Here is a 6,609-nt window from a genome sequence, read left to right as displayed (position 1 = left end):
TGTGTTTTTCTTGTATTGTTCAACAGCTTATACTGATTTTCTTAGCTGTGGCTCTTCTTAAAAGGCTGTCCAAAACCTCTGTGTTTGGGTACCACAGAGTGCTTTTCAGCCTTTCTTTGCTGGAGCACATGGATGCTGGAGTAGGTGAATAGGACTGTTGTATTGGTTTAGGGGTGAGGGTCACATTAGAAATTTCACTGTGGTCGTGGAACAGTAATGGGGAAAGCGACTCAAGAGCACTTGTGTGTCGGACGTGTCTTGTGTCCGCTGATGAGTGGCTCTCTCTTAGAAGTTGTAGCTGATAGACTAATTGGCTGTGACACGTAGCAGGCAGTGTCACCTCTGCTACATTCATTTCCAATGTGCTGAATGTGAACAGGTGTTAAAGTACACTTCCTACAATGTAACAGTGTAGACCTACAAAATCGCAAAGTTTGGTATTCATTTTCTATAGGACCTGTGTGAATTGCCTCTCAGAAAACTTTGCATTGCAAAAAAAGTGTAAAAATGTTAATTAACTTTATGCAAATGATGGCAAAATTCACCTGGAAGCTCTGAAGTGTTAAGCTGAAAAATTGGCAAAGGGAAAATGAAGCAGTGGTGGGGTGAGGAAGTTTAGTCTGAACCTGATGTGAATACATGTCTCTGGAGAAATTTATTGTTTAATGAAAGTCTAAAGTCTCTGGAATTCCGTCTTTGCTTGTCCCTTGTATTTAACATGACAGATAGTAACAAAAAGGTTGTTTAATTTACACATTGTTTGCCAATAAGCAAGGACACAGTGATGATGAGAACTGGTTTAATGTAATATACTATCTCCTGTCTTTAACAGTTTTGTTCCGTTATGTCATGTCAACACACAGACTTGCGATGTGGAATAAATTGGAATGGGACCATTTTGAGTTTTGAGGCCATTTCTGATATGATATTTGTTTTGTTTTTTTATATTAACACTTCTGTAAGAAAAAGATTTAATTAGAAGGCAACTAAATTCCCTATTTTACAGCTTGACTCCTGTCCTCTGGTTGGTTTCTGTTTCTAACTTGTACTTTACAGAAAAGCATTTTCATGATGGAAATGTTTAAAAGTTCATTTAATTTCATTGTACAATTTAAAGCCATTTATACGACTTCAGTCGGAGACAGTAATAAAGAAGAATAAAGACAGTATTGATTTTACTCTCAATTTAGTCCACAATACACTGTTACATGAGTCACCTTATTTGTTATGAATTCACCACAGCTTGTTTTCTTCATCTGCTGTCTTTTACAGTGCAATGCAATTAAGAGGTGATAACAATGGTAGGCGATTTTTCTTTCCTTTTTTTTCCAGTGTAAGTAATTGGTCCGCGGTGCCCTGTGTTTTATTTCTTAGACCTTTGGCAAATAGAAAATATGGCCAGGGGAGAACTCAGACACCTTGTTGTGAGCGTGGAGTCTGGTCTAAGCGGGCCAATTTGTCTGAGTGCCTATTTCTCTAACTGGCAGAAAGAGTCTTATAGAGCAGTGGTTCCTTCATGATGTGAAGCAGTTCACTTTAGCCAGTGATTAAAAGGCAAACATGGACTGCTAGACTTTACACAGAGGCATTTGTATTACATGAAAGCTTAAATACTCTTGGCCTCTGAGAAGGAGATGAGAGGCGAAGCTTAAATGCCATATTTATCAGTGAAATGGGGATTTGGGAGTGTTGGTCGCATAATTTGTTTTGATCTAATTTCTGGCCTTTTCAGTTAATAATACAGACACCCAGTGGACAAAGGGGAATTAGGCATTCTGTCACATGATTGAGATTTGAATGGGCTTTCTGTGGGATTGAGATTTCTGTGGATGTTTTTTCATATTATATGCCAGATTTTGCTCCAACAGCCCATATCGTTGTAAACCAGACGCGTAGCACAGGGACGTGTCTTGCTCCTGCTTCTCTTCTAATCATCATCTACTGAAGGGGACAGCTGCCCGGCCTTTGTGACCCTGCTAGCTTTAAGTGACAAGGGGAGTTGAACTTGGAGAATGCTCTGTGTTTTTCTGCGGCCTCTGCCATATTTCTTTAACCCCCAAACCATTAACTATCTTCTCCAGTAAAACTCATTCACTCACACATTAAAACAAACCCTCTCAGAGACGTTTGAGCAAATCAAGAAAGAAATTCAAAGAAAATCTAGAATGGCGTTTTATTAAAAGATCACTATGATGGATTTCACAAACATTTTATCTTTGCTTTAAATTAAAAAAGCCAAATGTTACCCAACAGAAGCCAATTAAATTCCCCCTCCAAGGATTCAAAGCCCAGAACAAAAATGTTTCCAAAAAAAAAACTGAGGGTGATGGAGATATGACTCTCTTACTGTTTCTCATTATTATTGCTGTAACTTATTTAGACTCCCATTGGCTGGTTTACTTAATTACTGTGTTGGCAACACAGTGTAAAATTCAGATTAAGTCTTGTAAAGTGTTCCCTACAGAGAGCAATGTGCAAACTATAATTAGAAAATGAAAAAAAAGTATTCAAAGTCCATGTGACACCCTGGAGGAAACTCGATTATGGTTTTGCAGTTTGTCTGACGACTTCTTTTGTGCAGAAATGACATTCTGCTTCCTTTCAAAATCTATGTCTTAGTTGTCCTTTATGAAGGAAAGGAAGTCAACTGCATTGCCACTGGAGGATATTGCAGAGGCAGAACTGAGGGTTGAAACAGGGACTCTGTGAAGCTGGAATGAATTTGCTGAATTTCATTGGGAGATGCTTTGTTTTGTTGTTAGCAGCTTAAGAAATTGTTTGTTTAATAACTACTGGAGCATTCTTCTCATAACTTAATTTTAAACCAATTAATGTTCTCTCTCCAAAAGTGCAAAAGTGTGGGCTAATTAATTCTCTGTGGAGAAACCTAACTTCCATTACTGTTTATGTAATTGCCTGGTGACCTGAGCATATGTTTCTGTGGGCTGATGAAGCTTTAACTGATCAGTCTTTTAAAGATTATTTTTTGGCATAATTTGTTTTATTGCACAGTTTATAACTGTAAGAGAAAGAATATGAGAGATAAATATCAAAGGCTAAATGTCCTTATGTTTTGTGATGAGTTAAGATACTAAATTAGATGCTTAAAGGTGCTATATGTAAGTTTTTGTTGTTGCTTCATAGCTAACATTAGCATTAACAGCTGTTAACTTACCAGTCTACAAGAAACTTTGCAAGTTCAGCATCAAACTCTCCAGTGGTAGAATGCAGCACCAATGTAAACTGTAGTTTGGTTTCTGTTTCTATCGCTTCTTTTCTCTGCCACAGAATGTGGGTTCTTACTGGGAGTGGGAGATAGTGGTGATTGGTGATAATGGTCACTTGCCAAGACCTTCAGCCATCGTTGCTTTTACTGCTCCATTTTAAACATGATTGATGAGAGGTTAGAATACGTCCTCTGGGCAGCACTACCTCTTCATCCTCTCATGTTGGACTGAGGGCAGACTGAACGCTACAGTGACTCACTAGCGCCTCTCTTGGGGTACAAACACCGGACAGGCTAGGGCTAGCTAGTTAGCATGCTAAGTTCAGTAAATATCTCTGCAATAATATATACATATAGAACAATACATAGACATTGTTGACAGAATACCAATATTGTTTTTTCTTCACATTCTGTTGATATTTTCAGTTAATTTTTTGAATGTTTTAAACTAAAATGCTCACATATAGCACCTTTAAGGTCTAAAATCTTTTGATAAACGTAGTTTAAGAGGAAGCAAACACACATGAAATATTTCAGTTTCATTTCTCCCTCATTTTAGAGTCTTTCATCATGCTTATGTCTCCTGCACAGAAATTTCAGTACCCCTCTCCCACGTCCTCAACTTGCCACTTGATGACATAATGATACATTTGGTCAGAGTGCTTAGGGACAGCGTTGCTCGACATCACGGCTTCTGAATGCAGCACTTTATGTCAGATACACCCCCTGAAGAGAGTGACAACTGTGTACTGTCCCAGTCTGCCCTTTGACAACTGGCCCTTGTAGCCACCCCAGACAGAGCTGTTTACTTCACTAACCACTGTTTGTGTTCTCTGTTGGAAAAAGATCATCAACAGAGTGAACAGTGACAGGCCATCCACCGCATGGACGTACCACGCCACTGAGCAGGATGTGAAATTTCGTCTGTTGTTTCTGCTGCGTGTCAATATAGGGCTCTTTCAGTCAGTTGCTCGCCTTGAGTTAAAGTTTTTTATTTCACTGTGGTTGCCTTTGTAGAGAACTGTTGGGTGTCCCCTCTGGAGAGGGATCGGGACTGTGGATCAGCGCAGCGAAATGTAGCGCCTCGCTGCCCTCAAAGCCGGATTTGGAGACCTGCCTGCTGTCTACTCATGGTGAGTCATCTCTCAAGTTGAAGGCACTTGAACCCGTGTATACTGTTTTGACATCTTTACACCTACTGATGCATGACACCAAGGTCATCATCATGGAGTAACATTCACAGAACAGTAGCTCCATTGTTAAGCATTTCTTTTGCATGCAGGCCAAGGACAAGAACACATGTACATTTCTCTGCCTTTTGAAGCAGACACATGTACTGTGAGCAAATTTGTTGTTTGTATGGTTACTCCAACGGATGCTTTGGTAAACTTGCAAGACTTTTTGTTTTACTATGTGTACTATGCCTTTCTTTTTTAACCCTTGAAATTCACAAAAAAATCTGGATGATAACCTTTTAAAATGACTGGTTATAACCTTTTTAAGTAAGGTGCGTTATTGGTTAACTCCATCTTGCCATCTTATCTTATACTTTAGGAAAACATTTGTGGGCCTTCAACTTGTTCAAACATGTCATGCGAAGCAAGTTGTGCACAGGTGAACTTAGCGGACTTGTCTTACATACACCCACTTGATGCTTCATCCCTTGTTAAAATATGACATGTCATCAGACAGAGAACGCTATTAACATGATGGCAAAAAATGGGCCAGAAATAACGTTTACTTTTCCATTTGCTGTTTTCCTAAATTAATTTAAGCTGAGGCTTTTTCATTATTCAGTATAATTAAGAAACTTATTTAAATGCTTATCGGCAGCGCTGCAGAATTTAAAAGAGTATTTTCTCTAAACAGACTGCTCAGCTAATGTTCTGACAATCCACTAGGTAGTCAGCCGTACGTGCTTAGTAGTGACGCGTCTTTTTGGGAGAGTACTGTGGAATAACTCTGCTGTTTATCCAGGAAAACTTTATCTATTATCAGGGAATAGATTCATGTTGCCTGCATCCGTTTTCATTGTGCATTCTTACTATAAGTGTGCTGGAGGTGCTGTCATCTCTTCAAGAAGCTGCCTGTCAAAAATAGTCTTATTTTTTAAGAAGTGTCCCGAGTACTGATCGATGTGTCGGCTTGGGCCCCTATGTAATTACTCTGTGACTGGCCAGCCATGAAATTGTTGTTTGGCTCTGAAATAGATCCAAAGTCATTTCATAAGAAGTTTTTTAGAGCAAGGCCTTCTGGTGCTGCCATAGTCCAAATGAATATGACCATGGCAGCACCAGGAATTGCTCGGCCAATAAGTAAGGATAAGGAGTTTAGAAAAAAACAAACAAACAAACAAAAAAAAAAAAAACGCATCTGCCAGTGACCTCTGCGGTCTGATTACCAGGCCTTAAAGTTGTCTTATTCTTACACATTATGTCTGTAGTCTGCTTAGTTTTTCAAGTGTGTGTCTGAAGATGAACAACTTCTGTCAGCTGTTAAAGGCAGTGTTGAGCTCCCAGGCTGCAGAGAGGTACGCAGAGTGGCAGTTGCTGGCTTACATGTATGCAGCTGTGGCCTGTAAGATGCGGGCTGGCAAATGGAGTGGAAGAGTAGTCCCATTAAACCCTGGCTCTCCTCTGAGAAAGAGGCTAACAGCTCTGAATGCTGGCCTCTCACTCCTTGGCAGAAAGTGCTGACACAAATTTCTGTCTGACTAAAATGCCTTCTGACCGCATGACACTGGCTCTTTTCTTCCTCTGAGATTCCACGGCTGTAAAGCCTGGGCTACACAAAAGAGACACAGTCTTGCATGTGCTGCTTGGGAGATGGCATAAATTATAATCATACCATAAACTGGCGCAAAGGTCTGCATTACTCACATTTTAGAGGGTGAGGAAGGAATGTCTTTGTTTGAGCAGTTAATTGGTTTTATGTGCGTTCAAAACCTTTCATTTCTAATTTCCTGCACATTGCATATCCTGGGAAACAAATGAGTTTCCTGTCAAGCTTCCTCTTGTTTAACAGTTTCACATATACAGTTTGTTCTTCGACTTTTATTCAAAGATACAAATCCTGTAATTTGCATGTGTCCTGGAGCAGAGAAAGGCTGCCTTGTCCCTTTTGGCCTGCAGCGAGGATCTGTCAGTTTGTGATTGACGTGGCGTGGCTCCTGTGTAGGTCACTGGTGCGGAGATGCAGAAATATGACAGTGTCTCTGGGCACAAGAAGCACTGGCTTCCAGTCCTTCAATTGAGCATGTCATCAAATGTGATGTGCTGTTAACCTCTAGAAACGTTTGCTGGTGGTAGTTTGCAGTGTATTTTTCAACACAGAGAAGCTGTAGTTACTAATTTCTGCATGCCTCAGGTGCCTGTTACAGTAAA

The 6,609-nt window shown here is 40.0% G+C and overlaps 1 protein-coding gene across 1 annotated transcript in view; it reads left to right on the top strand.

The window, feature by feature from the left end:
* The first annotated feature begins 4,247 nt into the window (after positions 1-4,247).
* Positions 4,248-6,609, top strand: part of LOC108892788 (protein TANC2) — an 85,650-nt gene continuing 83,288 nt past the window's right edge. Inside the window, exon 1 of the mRNA XM_018690507.2 lies at positions 4,248-4,359. The gene's annotated coding sequence lies outside the window, so the exon portion shown is untranslated. The remainder of the gene's footprint in view (positions 4,360-6,609) is intronic.

This window comes from Lates calcarifer, linkage group LG23, assembly GCF_001640805.2.
Source record: "Lates calcarifer isolate ASB-BC8 linkage group LG23, TLL_Latcal_v3, whole genome shotgun sequence".
Taxonomy (NCBI): Eukaryota; Metazoa; Chordata; class Actinopteri; family Centropomidae; genus Lates; species Lates calcarifer.
The sequence above is the reverse complement of the archived record's forward strand: the minus strand, read 5'-3'. Positions and strand labels throughout refer to the sequence as shown.